The sequence below is a fragment of the Anthonomus grandis genome, chromosome 9 (genome assembly GCF_022605725.1).
Source record: "Anthonomus grandis grandis chromosome 9, icAntGran1.3, whole genome shotgun sequence".
NCBI lineage: Eukaryota > Metazoa > Arthropoda > Insecta > Coleoptera > Curculionidae > Anthonomus > Anthonomus grandis.
In genome coordinates, this window is record NC_065554.1 from 23,531,764 (window position 1) to 23,553,630 (window position 21,867).

The 21,867-nt window shown below is 33.5% G+C and overlaps 2 protein-coding genes across 9 annotated transcripts in view; one reads left to right on the plus strand and one right to left on the minus strand.

Moving 5' to 3' along the window:
• LOC126740372 (dystrophin) overlaps positions 1–21,867 on the minus strand; it is a 208,279-nt gene that overhangs the window by 99,025 nt on the left and 87,387 nt on the right. For 2 of the 8 annotated variants that reach the window (XR_007661893.1, XM_050446350.1), the window contains one exon: positions 18,829–19,124. The exons of the other annotated variants lie outside the window; for them this stretch is intronic. The gene's annotated coding sequence lies outside the window, so the exon portion shown is untranslated. Of the gene's footprint in view, positions 1–18,828; positions 19,125–21,867 lie in introns of those variants that run through there. 8 annotated transcript variants of the gene reach the window in all.
• Positions 1–21,867, plus strand: part of LOC126740375 (histone deacetylase 7) — a 61,217-nt gene that overhangs the window by 22,364 nt on the left and 16,986 nt on the right. The window lies entirely within an intron of this gene.

Genomic DNA, 21,867 nt, shown 5'->3' on the forward strand with positions numbered 1-21,867 from the left:
TCCGTGAATATGGAATGGTAATTTTATAGGGATTATAGGGGATACGTTCCTAGACAAAATAACAAACAAGTACATACATACATATATAAAAAATTAATGTAATTGAAGTTTTTGACCATATTGATTAATTATTACATTCAGGCTTAGGCAATGGCTTAAAGAATTTTGTAATTTTTTCTTGCTTGGCATTTTTTAAAGCCTCCTTCACTTCATACTGATATTCAGCAGTGGCATTAGCAATTTGCCTCTTAAAAATAAGACTTCGTTCCATAGATGGATCAATTTTCATAAAAAAGTCACAAAGTTCATTTGCCATTCTTAAACCTTCGCTAAGATTTTTTTAATTAAATGTCACGTTTCCAGTGCTTGTAGAAGCCTCTTCGTCAATAGGCTGCGAATTTAACATTTCCTCTAAATCCGTTTCAATCAACTCTTTATCTTGCGATTCAAGCAACATCTGAATGTCACTTGATTCTATCTGTTCGAACCCATCTCGTCCTATTTCATTCGCAATTTCGGCTATGTTTGCAGTCAAAGTTTAAATTTGCACAGATTCTTCGTCATTTCCTGTAGTCAGAGCGGCCCGTGCCAATATGGCGGCGATATCATTTAACAACATACTTTGGGTATAGTTGTAATAAGGTCAATTTTACTTTTTTATTAGTCCATTTGACGATGCGTTTACAAATGATATTCCGTTGAATACCTATTTGAATCCTTTTTATCAATATATATGCACCGACGTACTGATTCGATCCGCGAATAAAGAAATTTTTAGCCGCAAATATAGGAATTGGGTCGCATTTTTTTAATCCGCGAATAAAGAGCTTTTACTGTATTTTATATATGCATGTACATGGCTCTTTAAACCTTAATATAAATTGCATCCCCCATCATCTCAATCCTGTCACGCAAAACACAATTTTGATAACGCCTCAATTATTTAATAGTTTTGCGCAAATTCGTGTTTCCTAACGACCTGTTCCACCCCCGCATAAGTTTACCGCCCTCTTCACCCTGCGGCGGTGCTTCTATTTTTAGAACGAACGAATTTGCAGCAGTGGCGCACACTTTCGGTTAAAGCCAGAAATCACATACCACACAATAGATTCTTATATTAAATATATATTTGGAACCTCTTCGTTCTTTTGTACCGATCCGGTTTTTAATTGAAACCGGATCAAACTGTACCCGACTGACCCTCAAATTAAAATTGGTTAAGTTACAATGACCTTTTGTAAGTTTTCGTGTTTCATGCGGGTTGGACTAGATATCATGTATAAAGCACTAGTGTTTTATATAAAGGCAAATAGAGTTGTATAAGCATGCATTTAATACTTACGCTCTTTGAAACTCTTCTTGAAGCCTATAGCTTTACACAAGTTTATGAAGAGCTTAAGAATAAAAATGACATTGTTGATATTTTTCAGCACCGCCATGGCCGACTGTTGTAAATTCCTCACACATTGGCTACACCGCAAGTGATAAACTGTACTGCAAATGGGTGGAACAGTAGTGGACAGTAGATGGCCTAGAGCGGAAACCCTACTTAAGAAAGATGGTAGCAAAACAACCAACACAAATGACACAGTAAACGAATGAAAGCAGTACGTTGACAAGCTTTTAAACATAAATTAACAAACTACAACTGAGTACCAAACTGCAGAACCACATAGGAAGAAATTATTAAAGCTATCAAAACGCTCAAAAATAACAAAGTTCCAGGAAAAGACAACAGAGCTGCTCAAGTATGGAGGAGAAGCACTGCATAGGCTCATTACCCTTATAGGAGAAAATGTCAAAAGAGTAAACAGAAAACCTGATCATTCTTATCCATAAGAGAACAAAATGCAGTAACTGCAGAGGGATATCCTTAATCAACACGGTATATAAGATCCTTGCAAACCTACTGTTGGAACGCCTCAAACCCATCGTAGAGTCAGGCCAGGGAGACTACCAGGGTAAATTCCGTAAAAATATGTAATAGGGCAAATGCTGGATATTTCATATAGTGATTCCTCAAGTGCTTATCGACTTTAGACAAGCATCTAGAGTATTAGCAGATAGTATTATAAGGACACCATGATAGAGCTAGGAATTCCTAAAAACCTAATCAAGATAACAAGAATATGTGTCAACGGCTCCACAGCTAGAGTAAAAACGGGTAAGATAATGTCATATTGGTTTGAGGTGTCAAGTGGCCTGAACCAAGGTGATTTTCTCTCCGAACCAAGGTGATTGTCTTGGACAAAGCTATTGATGGCCCAAAGGTTCTCATGGCTTTTGCCGATGACATTGACGGGGTTGAAAACAACGTAATATTGATAAAGAGTTACTCAACAAAGTTGAAAGACAGGCGAAAGTAATAGGTCTTAAGAGTAACGAGGACAAAACTAAATACATGCCTGTTTTTAAAAGAACGACAAGACATAGGATAAAGGTTACAATAAAAAAGTATAATTTACGGTAACAGGTTTGAGGTAACTAGGGGCTACAATCAATGAGGAAAATAGTATATCCGATGAAGTCAAAATAAGATTGCAATGCGGCTGTAGATGTATGCACGCTCTAAAAGAAGTTATTAAGAGCACAAATCTATCCCGAAGATCAAAAATTAAAATATATAAAACAGTCATGTGACCAGTGTCTACAAGAGTGAGACTGGGGCAACCTAGACGAGGGAATGCTCGTTGGTCCAACTCTATGTGTCCAACAACTGTAGTGTAGTGTAAGTGTCACAACAATCAACTTGGAAATGATTCAAATAAAAGGTTCTGCGAAAGATCTTTGAAACATGCAAAGATCCAAGAACAGAGCAGTTCCGTACCACGAACTGACTGAATCCTATGAGGAACCAGATATTAAAGTAATTAAGGCCAGAGATGTGTTGGGCAACATGTACACCTGGTTGTGGGTATTCAAAATAGCTTGGGAACAAAATTCGATAGAGCGGAGATCTATAAGGAGACTGCGTATGAGATGGAGCGACAACATCGTTGTAGATCTGACAGCAATGGAAATAGAAGCTCACGTTTGCGTTTAAGTCCAATACGCTCTACTCACACATTCCTCTTCTTTCCTTACAGATATGTTGTGATCCATATTAACGAGGTTTAATGTTTTGGGTGGCTCTCTTGGGAGAGTAGCACCTACAATTATTTTACACAGACACCCCTCAGATTTTCCCTGTATAATAGCTCCCTCCGTCTGATGCATCCGAAAAATTTAAAAATTCGAAAGTACACGATACTAGACAAACGTTTTGATTGACGTATTTTTTGTAGAACCGAACATTTATTCTTAGTGCGGTCCAGGGCACTCCATGTTTCTGAAGCATATCGAAAGACAAAGGTTCTCACTAGATTGATTTTGGTTTGTTTTGTGATATTCCTCCATGTTTTATTTAACTGTGCCATTACTGACCTCTGATTTTTCCATCACGTCCCCTGGTATTTTGTATTAAGGTTCCAAGAATGACGAAACTGGTAACAATTTCACAATGTCCAATAGTCCGAGTGTCGGGGTAATTGTTCTATTCTCTATCATGATCGTAATTTTCGTTTTATTGAAATTTATGTTAAGTTCGTGAAGAGCACTGATATCTTCAGGAATTTTTTTCTGGGAGGCAAATATAAAGGCCGTATGATCGGCAAACCTTAATTCCAGTCCTCTAGAACCTGTCTCTTAAAAGTTCGGTATATATATATGAAAATAGCGAAAGAATAAAGCCCTGCATGTGGCACCTTCATCAGATAAATATCTTTCAACCCTAACCAGTGTAATATTTTTATTATATAATTGTTGTAGCAGATACACTAGACGGTTTGGGACATTCATTGAATTCAACAGAACAGATCAGAGCTTTTACCATTTTTCTTTGTCAGAAGCTTAATCACTCTAATATACAGAATTTGCTCCCTAATGTCTCTTTCCCTTGTGAATCCAGCTTATTCATCTACCATAGAAGATAGTGTTTCAAACGGGATTGAAGAAGATACAATAAATGAAAAATTATTTTTGTTGTGGAAGATATAAGTCTTTCAGATCATCAGACAGTTGAAATTTAATTTTTAATCTTAGTTCTGATAAGTCTGGGGCGTAGACATTTTTTTGCATTTAAAAAGTTACGCAATGAGTTTTACTGGATAGTCCAGGGGTCGATTGTATCTTACTTGAGTATTTTCATTCAGAACTTCAAGAAATGTTTGAGGCTGGTTTTGCGGTTGTGCAGGAAGCCAGGGCTAACCAATGGATTGAATATTTCTTCTAAAATTGAATCATACTTGTCCTTGTTTCCAAAACACTCGGTCTAATTATATGGAGATTAATTCTGGTGTTCCTCAGGGTTGGGCTTGCTCCTGCTTCTCCTCTATATTAATGCCTTGTGTATTGGGGTATGTTGTGCAGATGATACCACTATTGTGTGGTATCACAAATATACCTATTTCTTCAATTATATGATCAATCTTCAACAAAATCTTTAACATATGAAACTCTGATGCCAATCCCATAACATGTAATTCGAGACTAATATTTTCAATTTTAAATGAGACATTGACAATATAACCTTGAGTCACAAACATATTCATAATTTAAATGATTGTAAATTTTTAAGTATTATCATTAACTCCAAGCTGAAATTTGATATCCCAAGGATGTTATGCAATCCGTACTTACTGTGCAAAGTGAGATAGGTGCTATTGTGTCAAGAAATGTTACGTTTTTTTGGTAGAATCGCTTTTAAGGTATAACTTACGCTTCTGGGACTGATGCTCTATTACTATTTAATTCTGTATTTTTTCTGCAGAAGACAGCAGTGAGATTTATTTACATTCTTGCCCCTAGAGATGCATGCCGTCCATTTTTTACCAGTGATAAAAATCTGACATTGGCATGAAAACCATCTGCTTAATTCATGAAAAAATATTAGTTCAATATATTTTCTAGCAATGGTTCTAGAATTCGTGCATCTCAACATCTCACAGTTTTCATCACCATTTTTAGCTAATCTATATTTTGTGATGATATGTGATAATAGAAAATATTTGATCAAGTCTGCAATTTACAGCTATCATAGTTATTCGCCTTTTTTATGAAGTGGAATAAAGACTGATATTCTCCAGTCATCTGATGACCAGATCAGAATCATCTGATATCCGGTTCAGACGTGTTTACAAGTATTGGATTGTTGCAATTGAAATTATGCATTATAATAATAAGAAATACTTACTTCATCAAAAGTTAACTTTGAAAGATCTTTCACATCTTGGTGTAAAGAAAACATTGTAGATAATAAATCACTAATAGTAATTGGGGATTTCAATATTAATTTTAAAACACATGAGGTAAATAATCTAAGAAATATTTTGGTCGATGTATTGTTTGTATTACAACTTGGTCTTATAAAAGGGATAAAGACTCAATTATAGAACTTGTATTAATTAACCATTAAGGAGAATTTTGAAATAAAGGTCCTGGTTACACTAAAAAGTACAAATCATTACATATTAGAAGTACTGCATACTTACAATCCAAGAAAAACTAAAACACTCCAAAGTAGAGGAACTATTGAAATTGCATATAAATATAATGATTTCATTTCTAACCTACTGAATGCTTTAGACATGAGAACAATTACAATTTTTCCTAGATGTTATAGTGAAATAATACTATTGAAATAGCTACCAGGACAAGAGTAAAATAAAAAATTAATGAATATAAATTATAAAGAAAAGCTGCAGTCAACGTAATAAGAAATAAAGAGAAAAAGTATTTTGAAATAAATGGAAATAAACAAAATCCAAAGGAAATGTGGAAAACCTTGCAGGTATTGGTACCAGAAAATTAACTGCTACATTACTTAAAAATGCTTTTGAAAGCATAAAATAGCCATTATTGAGCCACTTGAATCAGGGGAGATTTCTTATTCACTTAAAAATATCAACAATAATTCCCATTTCAAAAATGACTAATGATGAGACCAATCGAGCTTTAGAAAAAAATTTAATTGTGCGAGACTGGAAGCAACATATTGATCAAAATCTAGTTACTGGTGCTATCTTTTTAGATCTCAGAAAAGCTTTTGAAACTGTGAATCGAAAATGCTAAATGGTGAAATTTGGAAATGTATGACTGGGTGGTATTGTCTTGGAGTGGTTTGATAACTACTTAAAAAATAGGAAGCGGGTACTTTAGATTAATAATATTTTATCAGAACCTATAGCAAATGAGTCCGGTGTCCCAAAAGTCTAATTTCTATTTGCCTTCAATGTGTTTTTCTCATATTGTCATATACATTCCCTACATTTATTAAAAAAAACGTGGAGTGTTAGCGCACAAACATTCCTGAACTTTCTCCACTATTCCTGGAACATGTTGTGCTGTAAGGGTATTTTTATAGTGTAATTCTTAGGATTCGGATAATTGAGTTGCGAGAACTTTCGCAGTTTTACAGATGTCTTTGTGCTGTTTGGCTATTGAAAACGATAGGTTACGTCCACGTTGGATAATCTTATTATGAAACCTAACGGACCAACATTCAGCGAACCGTAACTGAAAATATAATAAAAATGTTAATATTAGACTTTCCGGTATATATTTAAAACCAGTCCGAAAATAAATCCATTCAGTTGTCGATGGGTGTGCCAAAATCGCGGGTATAACACACCGGCTCAGATTATTAAGTCTTAAACCGAATTTTTTCGCGGGTCGCTTTGAAAACGCTAATTGCGAATACGTAAAATCTGGTTTTCGGGATCTCGTTTCGTGTATTTTGGCACGCTCGACGGCCTTTTGAACGATTTTCGAAATAATGGATCGGTATATACAGTGACCAGCTAAAATCTGGCATTAATTTATTATCAGTATCTCATTTATATATATGTATCAAGAATTAAGTTACAATTGACAGTGAATTAAAAATCTACTTATTTACACCCTGTATATGTTATCAATCTAAATCCAATAAGGGCGCAGAGTCTTATAGGATTGAAAATACGTTTTTAGTTTCGACGCTACGGGGCTCTGGACGAACAATTTGTCATTCATGTTCATCACGAAAACGTGACTAAAAATTCCAGTTCATGTCTACTTGATTTTAAATTTGCTGCTTTAGAGCCCTCTAGTGCCACAAGTAAGAATGTTGATTGGGTTATAACGTTTCTGTTTTGGTTGGAAATCATCAACTTTTCTCTAAGCAATGACGTGTCACCACTATTAAGAAGATAAAAATTTCCCTAATGTATCTGACGTATTGTTGATGACGAAATTCTGTCTTTCTTAACAACTAAAGCATTGGTGTTAGAGGAAGATAGACTTATGTCATGAATAATGTTTAAGACAAAGAAAGATACATCATAAATATGCATGCTTTTTGAATATAAATAAGTAATGTCTTTTATGCCAAATGCACATAGGCGGCGTCTAGTCTAGAGGTAATCAACTTGACCTACAATTACAAGAACAAAAAATATAATATATAATATATACTAAATTATATAGATAGTAATTATACAAAATCTATTCTGAACTTAAATTAATTACATATGAAGTTGCATTTCAAACACCTGCATTTCAAAATTAGATCAGGATATCCAAATACCCTTGACTCTTCCTCTAATATATTTTTAATTTCGCTAAACTATACTAAAAGTTCCAAAATTATTAAGAAATTATTAAAAGAACAAATATTTGCTTTCTTAGAAAAACACAATGTTCTATATCCAAAGCAATTTGGGTTTAAACCCAAAATTGCAACAGAAGACCTTAACAATAAAATTCATTCCAGTTTCGACAGAAGCATATTTCTAGAATCTAGATATAGCGCGTACAACTGTAATATTATATTTTTGATATCGCTGATCTTAAAATAATCTTACTTCTCTAATTACTTCTCTAATAGTCTTAAGAAACCAAATTTGAATATGGCCTACCTCAAGGAACAGTTATTGGATCAATACTGTTTTTTATTTGTATAAACATTGCAAGAATTATATAAATATTGCAAGGTAAATACGTAGGACAGATCTCTTCATATGCCGATTATAAAGTTATACTTTATGACGAAAATTCTTGGGGAGATGTAGACACAAGCAGAGCTAATATTAAGAATTGGTTTGATGAAATGTTTAACTATTAATTTCGAGAAAACGAAATACCTGGCATTTAATTGTTCTAAAAAAACAGACCTGGATTTTAAGTCTTGCATATAAATCAAGACCGAGTGACTATCGAAGAAGTACAAAATATAAATATCTAGGAGGGTAGGGAGGGTATATTGATAATTTATTAAAGTGGGACATATCGAAATAATGTAAAAACTGTTTTTAAAAGTAATGTTTAATAAGGAAAGACAATACTCCAGCGATTTATTGTATGAGGAGAATGATTTGTTGGATAACAAGGATAAAATAGAACCGAACTACAAAACATTGACATAAAAAGTACAAGGCAAATAAAAACTTGAAAAGGCATTTAATTTTTTTTTATAAAGATCTGTAGAGTTTTTAGGACACTACGTATACAAAAAAGAAAAGTTTGCGGAAAATACATGAATTTATTCATTTAGACCCATTTACTAAAAAAAAAGGCATTTTGATGACAATTTAAGGGTAAAAAGGGAAAATGCATATTAAAATCTTCCATTTCAGTAAAAATATTCATAGTGAGTTTCTTGGCACAAAAGCACAATTGGCTACATAGATGAGATGGGGGATGCACTGGATAAACTGGATTAGAGAGAAGTTAATCGAAATTGTACTATGGAACGAACATTTAAATTATATAATTATAAATACGCATATAAACTACGCACAAATCTATGATTTCAGTGGGTTTTATTGTTTTATGTATTTCTGCACATTTATAATTATATTTATTTGGAATAAATTGTTTTCTGGAAATAAATAAATTTTGAATTTGAAATTGAAATGGATAATATGAAAACCGTGATGTCTATGAAATTTGTTTTGAGTTGGAAAACTGGCAATGACAAACAACAAAATATGTAAGTAGAAAATAAATCTACAGCCCTGGTTTTAAAGCTTCTGCAAACGATACGGAATGTTTGTATCTAAGCATACAAAATAGACAATATTGTAGTAGTTCATAATAGTACCCACCAACGGCTCCCATAATTTCTTTCATACTTTATAGTTTATAATACGTCTATTATCGTACAATGGTGCGCAAAATAGGAGTTTTTAATTACGCCAGAAACATGCATTTTAAATCTCAAATCGTCATCGAAAATTACATCCCAGAAATAATTGAAAATTATGCAAGACAATTCTTATTTAATTTTTTGAAGAGAAAAACTTTACAGAACACTTTTACTAGGGTGTAATTTTAAATTATTGTTCGACGAGAATGCACTCTTGACGAATATTCGTTTATTTTACTGCAATTATTATCATCAGCTTTAAAAGAATAATAAATTTGCATAGTATCCGCAAAGCCCTGAACACTGCAATATTTAATAATCTTATACATGTCTGCTATGCAGATTAAAAGCAAGATGGGACTAAGACGGATCCTTGTGGTACACCACAAGTTTAATGAGTTATTAACCCATTTTGCCCCAGTGATGCATTTACGCAACACCTAATTTTTTTTTTTTGTCGCAGCTAATTATTTTCTGTTTGAATTATCTAGTTTATTTTAAGAGAACTACAATGCAACTTTAGGAAAAACCTGGAAATCTTTGTTCTTTTACCAAATCAATGTCAAATACGGCAAGACGAATTGTAGTAAAAAATGTTCTTTTTTTCTCGCTGTATATTAAATTCTAAAAAAAATAGTTTCGGGTTTCTTTTTTTAAAGCAAACACTGTTTTCTTCAAATATGAACATAAATCCTTACAGTACATACAGTATCGGACAAAATTAGAGAGACTTCTCTATTTGCCAACTCCAATTTTTTGTACTTGAAATAATATTAATATTTGTTAAGCAGTGTATACCGGAGTTGACAAGAATTCTATTATCAACAATTCATTTTTGTAGCTCATGTTTACATTTATTTAAAGAATGTTTTTAACATTGATAAAAAATTACTGCGACAGAATTAAAGAGACTCATTTTGTATTTAGTTTCGCTGAAGTCGCGATTAGTTTAATTTCTGTTTATTAGTTTGAGAATATCATTAGCAATGCCTCGTGATAAACATTATTCCATAGACCTAAAAGAAAAAATTATAGAAGCCTATAACTCAGGTCGCTCACAAAAATTAATAAAAGAGCAATTCAACCTCAGTAAACAAATGGTTTCCAGAACAATAAAAAATTATCAGCTCCGTGGAAGAGTGACAAACCTTAAAAGAGGTGGCCGCAAGAGAAAAACCTCAGTACTGCTGGACAGGAGAATTAAACGACTAAGTCAGAATAATCCGCGTCTATCTTCAACACAGATTTTGGCTGAATTGGAGGCGCCTGGGGTTTCATCCAGGACTGTGCAGCGGCGATTAGTGGAGGCGGGGCTTCCTGGAAAGGACCAGCAAAAAAACCCCATCTATCAAAAAAAAATGTAGCTGCTAGAATGTTATTTGCAACACGTCACCGTTACTGGACAGCTAAGGACTGGAATAAGGTTTTGTTTAGTGACGAGTCTAAATATAATATTTTTGGAAGTGATGGAGCGCAATTCGTACATCGCCCAGCAAACAAAAGGCTTGATCCAAAATATGTTTCTGGTACTGTGAAGCACGGAGGTGGCAATTTAATGGTTTGGGGTTGTTTTTCGGGTTATGGAATGGGTCCTATCCACAAAATTGAGGGCACTATGGATAGATTTATGTATCGGACTATACTGGAAGATGTAATGTTGCCTTACGCCGAATGGGAAATGCCGCTAAGATTCACGTTCCAACACGATAACGACCCCAAACATACGGCCAAACTTGTGAAGGAATGGTTTTTGGCTAACAAAATTCAAGTTTTAAAATGGCCACCGCAATCGCCGGACTTGAACCCAATTGAAAATCTTTGGGAGATTATAGAGAAAAAGATTCGCACTAAAAACACCGGGAATCGTGCTCAATTATTTGAAGAAATCGAGAATGCCTGGAAATGGATCCGGCTGTAATTTCGAATCTCATTGGATCGATGCCGAATAGATGTAAAAAAGTTATCCAGAATAAAGGGTACTGGACAAAGTATTAGGTTAGTTTCATTAGTATAGGGTACAAATGTACTTTAAGGATAAGTCTCTCTAATTTTGTCGCACAGAATTTTTTGCATTTTTTTATTTTTCCTAATAAATCTTGAGAAATGTTTTTTTTTTTAAATTTATTTTAGTGCCTTTTTAAACTACTTCAAAACATAACATCCTTCAGCACAAAAAGAGGAATTTAATCATTTTTATCTTACATAAAAGACGTAAGTAGTCGAGTCTCTCTAATTTTGTCCGATACTGTATGTTATTACGAATCAGTTATCTTTATTGGCGATAAAAAAAAATGCAACAAAATCTGCTTTTGTGAAAACGCATCACTGGTATAAACCATAAATCAACATGTGACTTTTTCACGTTTGAGCCTGTCAAGAAAGGAATAATAGTCGGGAACTAAAGTGCTAAGATTTGCAGTCTAGCGAAAGAATTTGTGTTTACTCAGCGGCATATGACAAATTATCAAACGTCTCAATAGTTCGTTGCAACGACAATTCGGTGGTGACTGTTGCTAGTAATACTTTTGGCGTTGAGCCTATTAGTCGTGTGAAAAGATTTGATAGGAAAAAAAGAGTTGATAAGTCTGTTCCTCAACCCAATGTTATATCTCAATATAGCAAGTATATGGGGGGAGTGGATTTGCACGATAATGGCATCCTTAATTACAGGTGTAATGTACTGGGAAAAAAGTGGTGGTGGCCTATATTCATCAATGCCATTGACAGCCTAACTGTCAATGCATGGAAATTTTGTAACATTTTCAATGATACATCAATGTCGCAACTTGATTTCAAATCCTATATAGCACTTCGTCTTATAAAAACAGAGAAAATCACGGTAATTAGAAATCTTGCAACAGGAATCAACGAATTACGTTTCGACAATATAGGCCATGTGTTGACCCATAGTCCTGACAAGGCACGAAGGAGGTGTCAAATATGTCACAGTCAAACTGTATACATGTGCCAAAAGTGTCAAGCGCACCTACATACTACTTGCTTTGCTGAGTATCACACGGCGCCATAAAACGTAGTACCAAATATTATACCGTATCGTTCCACTGATGCGTTTTCGCAACATTATGAAATGTAAAATATGTTTTGTTCTACACTTTTTTTGTGAAATATTTGTTTATTTTTAATACAATCAGTTAATACTAGACTATTTGTAGTTGATTTTTTCACCAATAAATTTTTTTTAAATGCAAATAGAATAATAGTTTTGATTAATTGTCCCAGTGATGCGTTTTCGCAACAGAATTTTTTTTCAAAAATATTGAAAAAAATTTTTTTTTTGTTTCGAAATATTGTTTTTAGGGATAAATAAATAAAAAATTTCTATATAAGTGTTAAATTTTCTTATTTTTACCCTTGGGCATAAATGGGTTAATGAGTCCATAATAGGCCAATTTTCGTATAAGCAAACTGGTCCAACGTATCAAAAGCTTTAGAGAAGTCTAGCAATATGAGTAATGAAGTATCGCGTCTATCCAAAATCACGATGATTTTTTGAGTAACTTTTAACAAGACAGAGGTTGTGCAGTGCTGCTTTCGGAAGCCAGACTGACCCTCCGGAATTTCGTTATTTGTGATGACAAAATTATAAATTTGCGGTTGAATTTTGAAATTACTGGAATAATTGATATAGGGCACAGTATTCAACAGCAGCTTATAATATGAGTTAAGTGAGAAGCAAGATGTTGAATGCAATGTTGGATATTCACTGAGATACAGTCACCATTTATATCATCTCGCTATTACTTTTATAAAAAGTTTAACCCTTTCGGTAATCCACGAGGTATAAGTTTTATGAATTTTTGATGTAATTAATGGAGCATGTGTGTCAAACAATGGACAAATATTGTTGCTGGATAAAAAAACTCGATTTTTTCAACCAAACTGAATGTAGTAAATATCCCATTTTACCTCTTCTAGACCTTTATTTGTTTACTTTGAACCTTAATCCTGATGTCACAAAGTATTGCCTACTGATCGGATATGAGAACGTATGACATTTGTGGGCTTGTTAAAATAAATTACCTCAATTAAAGTTTGTGTATTAGCTGCTATACGAGTAGGTTCGTTTATTACCTGGACAAAATCATATGCAAAAAAAAATCTAACAAAACATTGTCTGAAATCACATTGGAATCGCCTAGAATTATAATATTATTATATTGTGAACATGCAAGGGATAATATATCACCAAAACAAGAAGCACAATGATGTATATCTTCTCTTGGAGACCTTTAAATTAAGTCGATAAGAAAAAGCTCCTTTTCTAAACGTTATTTGATAGATAAGGGTAGAGAGAGAACTCAAAATCCTAAAAGGTTTCCGAAGAGCATTCAAGATACTGCCGAAAATAATATACATGGCTTACCTACTTCCCATATGCTTTACAAATAATTTATAATTTTTAATTGAAAAACTATAAGATCTATCATCACTAAGTCAAGTCTCAGACATGCACATAACGTCAATTCAGCGTCGATCAGCTGGATCAAAACCTGTAGACCTGTAGCACTTTAAGATGTCCAAACTTGACACCTCTTAAAGTTTCAGGCATTAGAAACTTCTGAGCGCAGTTAATTAATACCTATTAGTTAACCAAAGAATGCCAGCCAGTTATTTTTCAAATCACGACAAAAAAATTTGCATTTTAAAAAATAAAAAGAAATTTATAAACTAAAAAGAAAATGTTAAAAAATAGTCTCTTTTTCAACTTATGTATAAGTTATAGTCCACTATATTACACAAAACCAAATATGTATAAATTCTTTTCAAAATTAGTCATAATGCGAAACGCCAAGAACCAAAAATTAAATTTTCCTCCTAATAAAACTATTTTTTTTTAAATACGTCACTACTTTTTATACTTATTCTGTTCCACTAATGACGTTCAAATACCTCCGAAAAAAAGCCCAAAAGTTTTCGAATATACTTTTCTATGTCTCACACATTCTTATTGGCATAAGTCTGTCTTTTTCATAAAACATTATCTTATTTAAAATAAAATAACTATACTAATTTTTTACTGATTTGAAGAGTACTGTTACAGTACATGACGCATGACGGAATATATTTGGACTTCTCGACTTAAGTGATTTTAGTACTCTTAAGATAATGTGTTAGGTACTAGTAGGCTTACGTCATAAAAACATGTAAAAAAAAACAACTAAACACTTCCGGATGCATCCATTATTGTCTAACACGTTATCTTATATAGAAAATAGCAGAAAATCAATTAATAATACGTATATCAAAAAGTATGCTACACAAAATATTCAAATAAATAGTACAATGGAATTAACTTGAAATTCAACATATTGAGCCTGGCAACGTTGGAACCGGTTTGCTATCAGATTAACATTAAATATATGCTACGAGAACTTCGAAAGACATGTTCTGTTGTCGGTCTCCAAACAAATACATCAAAAACAAAATATATGACAAATTTAGTTCCCAGTGAGCACATTTTCAATGGTGATGAGGAAGTATCTACAAGTATAATGACATTGGTCAGGAATTCCAAATCTCCAGATAACCAAATATGCGAAATGAAGAGTTACATTATCTTCGGCAACATTACGGAAAGCTTGCGGAAGTTTTTAAATGCGATATGGCTTATGGTTTGAAAAGTAAGGTCTTTGATCAATGCATGTTGCCGGTCATGACCTATGGAGCTAAAACATTAACACTAAATGAAGCAGGTGCTAAGGAATTTATGGTTAGATCCGTGCTCGGGGTGTCAAGATTTACGAAGAAGGACCGATGTCACAGATGCAGTTATCCAAATACACAAATTCACGAAGTGGAGACCACGCTTGGAAGAGGGAGTCTTGAAGGTGGAAGACTGGTGGAACGATCTAAAGAGATGTGGAAGGCAACTGGATACAAAGAGCTCAAAATAAGAAGGAAAGGGCAGAAATGTGAGAATGAAGATGATAAACGTTGGATTTCGCAAATGAATTGTACTGACAAATGACAATTTTTGCTTATAGTTTGCTTTATTGGTAAATTCAAATAATTTTTTGGATATTACCACACGTATGTAAATCTAATATGAAATAACTATCCCATTGATATATGCATGTTTTTTAGGATACCCGTCATCACCAACCAAAAATAAATAATGATACAACCACGGAGGCGCTCCCTCAATAAAACATCAAAGACATCATCGCGGTTTTACTATTTTTAACAGTTTTGCTACAAAAGTGGTCAAAAATGCCGTGAGCTTTCATAAAGTGAAAAACAAACAATCCGTTCTATTTATAAACGGGAGTGAAATGGGTTTATAAGTTCGCCATCTCGCGTCCGCGTGGGAGTCGGATAAGTGCATTAATTTATTATGAGTCATTTTTGGGTAATTGCCTTTAGACATAATAATAATATTAGTTGGGTTGGTAGTTTGTTTGTTTATGGCATGTAGATAAATGGCTTTAAACATTTCATTTTTTTTTTCGAAAACTTGCTTCTTTCTCATTTTTGTCTCACCTGAATTCCCTCAGAAGATGCTGGTGGTCAAATGGCGAAGGCACTATTAAAATCTTCGTAGTACATGTATTATACTGAAGCAGAGTATGCATGTATTAATATGTATACTAGCAGATATAACTTTAGTTAGACAGAAGTGATGAGAGAAAAGCTCAAAAGTAACACCCAGTTCAGTACAACTAAAGTGAAGTGCCAACATCAGAGATTGCTCCAGTAGGTTCCTCCATAAATTCACTAACTTGCTACATAACAGAAGTCCGCCAAAAATGATTAACTTACTAACCTGGTAGGGTACAACCTCGATTACGATATTTTGAACTAAAACTATAAACTGGGTAAATTGCCAAAAAGCAAAGAGTACATGCTAGGAACAGAGTCCAACATAGATTATTTTTCATTCTTCATAGGTATCATCTTTTTACAGTGGTCTCTGTAGACATAAAACTCATTCTTATATTAAATGAGAAAAAGATATATTAATATATATTCTTATATTAAATTTGATCTGTAAACGAGGAAAATGGTATTGAAACTACTGATTTCTATTTAGATCCTTAGCCTTAAAATGTTACTTTTTTTCTCTCACTTTGTAGGGCCAAAGCAGAATGTCACAGTCTGATACAGAGGTGACTTGCTGTCAAAGTTAAAACTGATCTAAGTATCCAAATCCTTAATTTAGAATCACCCTCAAATTCATGTTCAGAAACCAATGAAATATGTAAAAAAATCATGACCATATTTTATTTTATGTGAAGAAAGAAGTTTTAAATTTGGAGGCTAAAATATAATAGTTTGAGGTATAAGAATCCTTCTTATGTGAAAATATTGGTTAAGACATAATATTTCTTTGCCCGAAAGCCTTTAAGAATATTCCAATTCTTTCGTAACTGCTATTAAAAATAATGAGAGTTTGCTAAAAAAACAAGCAATGAAATGTTTGCTACGATTATAATCCATGTAAAACCAGAAAGGGAAGCAGACTGCTCAATTGCTTCTGCTGGAACAGTTGAAATTAATGCATAAAATCTTCTGTCAGGAATTATGTTGACTTTCCTTCAGGTTCCCTATTCCCACAAGAATCAATGGTATGTTGTGTATAGAATTGGTCCTCTTGATGATTATGACAATATCTAGGATTTTTCTAAAATTCAGCAACTGGCATTATTTTACCAAATAATATAGTGTCCTTCAAAATAGTAAATTTAAAATTCTTGATGATGTATAGCTTCAATTTACCATATGATCATGGAAATATGAAGCATCATTTTTACATGAAACTTCCATCGACGATAATAATGAAATGATGCTTGTCAATTTTATCAGGTAGATATTTATAACATGAAATCAGTCTTTCTTGAATTTGCTTGATTGAGTTACCAAGATGACTCCGATCCCACAATAATAACAAATTAGACCGTCGATGTAACGAACGTTCCGAAAATAAAATCTAAAAGCTGTTTAAAACCGCTTGTCATCTAGGAGTAAATAGATGTACCAAAATGATGATTAATGTTCCGTGATTTTTTACTGTTTACTTGAATCTACTCCAACGATTAACACCTGGGTCGGACAGCAGTAGATTCACTTATTTTAACCAGGGAACATAAATGTAGGTGAGCGCATTTGGGTGCTTGAAACTTTATCGATTCATTATCTCATCTTTTGATAGGTCAACTATCGAATTATCAATAAAATAATTACTGAATGTGTGGATAATTTTAAATCGGTTTTGATCCCTGTATGGAGTAATCTTGATAAAAATAAATTGAAAGGCTTATTAATGAAATATTTATTTAAGTCTTGCGTTTGGTTATCAGTGTGTCTATGGTGTGGCTAAGAATTACTAAATTCATTGATTCTTATGGAATTAGGAACACTAAAACTGTACTTCATCGAGAATTTGATTTTTATTTTTTATTTCAATCTTTTGCAATTTAAGTCGTATGTAGCCACATCATTATTTTGTGCCGCCAACTGCCTAAATTTTCTTTTTTTTTACATCTTTAATTTTTTCCTTTGCAAATAAAATTATTACTCTGAATGTGCAAATAGAAAACCCGATTTTTTCTTGTTTTATGCACTTTTAGGATTTATTGAAATTTAAGGCCACTGCGGGCCATCAATATTGCCAACGTCTGAGATCTTGAAAATGGAAAAAAAAAATGTCATATTTTGGTAGGAGATAATTTTACATATATCAACATTTTCCTATGCAAACCCCTTTTTTTGCTCCAGTGGTACAAACGGAAATCTCTGGTGTTTTTATTGATCATTTGTGCCACCATGTCGTCAATGTCACCAACCAAAGGAAAATCTGTAAAATACGCTTTAAAATGTGGTTTATTACCTGTCAGAGTTGTTCTTAGCCAATGGGTCTCTACACTGCAAATTCACTCAACAGTCATCCTTCTTATATTGTTAGACATAAACTCGAACATCACATAAAAATAATAAAAAAAAACAATATTTACTGTTCTGTCAACTTTTGGCAATAATAAAATATACTCACCGGGGAACTTCCGTTCCCTTGCATCATCTCGGTCAACATCAATTTACACAATGTCACATTTCAATATATACATATGTCAAACATGTTATCTTCCTTTATTTGACGACTAGCTAGTGTCACCTAAAATAGTAAGGGCTTCCCCAGACGCTCCACTGCCGCTAAACAGTAAGCATCTCAACGAATTAGACAAAGGATATATTTCTACTATATCCTTCTGTTTATTCGTGCCAATCGAGCCCCAGGTAAGGCCCCCAGTCTTACCAGCACTCGAGGAATTGCGCATTCGTTCCTAATTGAACAGAGGCTTTCACACCTACTTGTGCGGGCATCTTCAAGATGCGCAAACAGATCTGTACAAACTTCTCATAATGGCCACATATCTACTCAAGATCAACTATTTCTCACATATTCACCACTATTAAATTTAGCAGCCTGGTTTAACCAGTAAACACAACTCTTTTTCCAACACACCACCTTACACACATTTCTCTCAAACATTGCTTTCTGACTGCCTCCCAATTAATATTTTTGGGTGTCCCCTTAACTCAATGAATATTAGAGATCTTTAGCAATATACGTTATTTTAAATATATCAAGTTATTAATTGATTATGGAATTAATTAAATTGAGATAGAATTATTATAGATCATTAAAAGAGTTTTGTTTTAAATGAGAATACATATATTAAAATAAAAAATAAAAAAAAAAATATATAATATAATAAAAATGATAAAAATCAAATATGTTTTACAAATCTTTGTTTTTCTTAGGCATACGCTTTCATACGCTATAGCGCGATCCGGATTATCGCGTACTAGCGAATCTGGACTATAACGTACATAATAGCGGCAAAATTCGTGTTCGGACTACTGAAGCATCCGGAGTAACGCATGTCCAGATTATCAAGGCTCTACTGATATGTATTTCGTGAAATGTTGGCAACACCGCTGGCACCTGATAAACATAACAAACTATAAAAATTGTTCAAATACAAACTGAATTGTTAATATCAACATTGACTGATGCTTTTATTGCTCCGCACTTTCAGTGTTTTAAAAGTTCCAATATTTGGAATACGAAGGTTAACTGACACACATGGTTCAGTCGAACGTATTGGGGGACATGCACTAGCAGATTTGTGTAACGTTTAAGATGTTTCACTGGAGTTTATAACGCAAAATTAAATGCTTGGGACATAAGAGCCGCCTGTGTGGCAAATGCGCATAAAAATCGTCAAAAAAACTCAATTGATCAACCATTTTTATACGTAAATAGAGTGAAAAGCTTGAAATGCGGTCGTGCATGACCCACTTTAGTAATCATTACCATAAGCTATTTTTAGATACTGAATAGTTAGATAAATGAAATTAAATGGTGGTTTCATTTGATAGAAGAGATCTGGGAAACGCAGTTACGTTTATTACCGAACCAATTTAACTTGTTTTTTTTTTCATTTTTTTTTCTGCTCAAAAGGAAATCGTTAAAACGTATTTTCTCTCGGGAAATGTTTCTTTTCAACGGTGGTCATGGCAACGAAGGGGTGGAAAATGTTTGATGCGGATCTGAGATAACGTCGTCTTTAATAAAATATATTCTTATATCTGAGGAATATTTTATTGACGTTATAAGAACATACAGGGTCATACGTTTAAAAAATTATATTTAGAAGGAATGGGTTTTAAGTGGCCTAGCTTCTGGTAAATATTTTTTAAATCAAAATTCCTATAAGGAGACTTTTGTGGGATTTGACCGTTGGCAACCCTGACTCTTTCACCCAGTGTTGCAAATTTTTTATTTTTTAACGAATTTAAAGCAAATATTTTGTAAATTATGGGAATTTAGACTCGGAGTTCTACTTTAGAGAACTAATTTCAAAAAAGTTGGCGACACTGGTTGTAGCTCACAACCACACAGTGGTTTTACAATAACTGAGTTTATGACAACTATTTTGATTGTAACCGTTGGCAACCCTGACTGTTGTGCATAACAAAGAAATGCTCCCAGTGTAGCCAACTGCTTGAAATTTTTTAGTTTTTAGGGAAAATTTCAAGCCTCAAAGGGAAAGCCAATTTAAGGAAATTTGGGTTCAGAATACGAATTGTGTCAATGCAAATTATAAAGAAAATTTTGTAGTATTCTTGGCAATACTTCGTGACGTCTATTTTGTTTTTAATTGTTGGTAACGCTGACTGTGTTACAGGGTTAACGAAGAAGTAGGCCGAGAACGTCGTACCCAATGATGCCAACTGCAAGAAATATTTTTTTAGGGAATCTCTCGAAGATCTTGTCAATTTCGACTCGCAATTCGTAACCTGTATACTGAAAATGTTAAAGGGAATTTTTGGTATTCGCCTTGAGAAGACATTCTAAGCAGGTTGGCAGCACTGGGTGACCGTCATGAGTTTATGACAACTATTTTTATTGTAATTATTGACAACCCTGACTGTTGTGTAGTGCATTACAAAACATTGCCCTAGAACGTTCTACGCAGGCAGTGTTTCCCAACCAATTTTCCAGTTTTTACAAATTTCAATCAAGTTGTCGTTAAATATTGTAATCAGTGTTACCAACCGCATGAAATTAATTTTTTAAGAACTTTCATCTCGCAGTCCGAAACCTGTTACGGCAAATTATAAAGGGAATTTTTGGTATCAAGAAAATACATTTTAAGAAAGATGGCAGCACTGGTTGGACGTCATAACCAAACCTTGGTTTTACAATAACTGACCTTATGACGTCTATTTTTATTATAACCATTGGTAACACTGACTGTTGTGCAAGGGATAGCAAAGTAGTTGGCATACTCAGTGTTCCACCTCCAGGAAATTTGTGAGTTTGTACGGATATTTCAAGCCTGCCTGCGGTTTATAACAGAGATTTTTAATTTTTACAATTAAATATAAATAATATAACAACTGCCTAGTCTTACGGCATATATTTAACATTAATACAATAATTGACTATTTGATATAGGGATTGTACAAAAAAGAAGCTGCCATAGAGTGTGGTATCCAGTATTGCCAAGTGCAGCAATTGTTTAGAATTTTTGTATTACTCACATTTCTTCTTTGATTAAGAATGAATGATTTTTGAGAAAGCATGGCGCGCTAGATTGAATGTTATAAACAAAAACAGTGAAAAAAAAATAAAAACTTTGAAGTGATAAAAAACAACAATCCCAGGCCTGCCTTCTTTAAGCCTCAATCGCCTTTCAGACCTATTAAAGGCTTTTTTAAAACCCTTTTAAAATGCACTGAATTTAAACACGTATGTATATATAGTTAACGTGTTATAAAAGATTTAAAACTTTTTATTTGCATTTAATAATACATAGAGAGTCAAGGTTAGATTCGGCGAAAAAAATGCAACTGCTTTTCGTGTCTGCATTTTTCCTACGTTAATATTTAATAATTTCATACTGTTATATGTTTAAACTACCTTTAAAAGCTATCGACCGAACGCTGTAATGGCCGACTTAAGAAATAAATACTTCCGTTTAATTAATTATAAAATTGCCACTTAACGCGCGTATATTATTAGCATGTCATCTTTCAATACGTCCGGCTCGGTGGACCAAAAACTTGTTATTAAACCCATAAAAATCCCCTGCCTCCTTCGTTTGCTAGGTTTAGCTTTCGACATTAGTTAAAATATTCAAAATGGTGGACGGACGCCATCTTGAAACTAAGAAATAAAC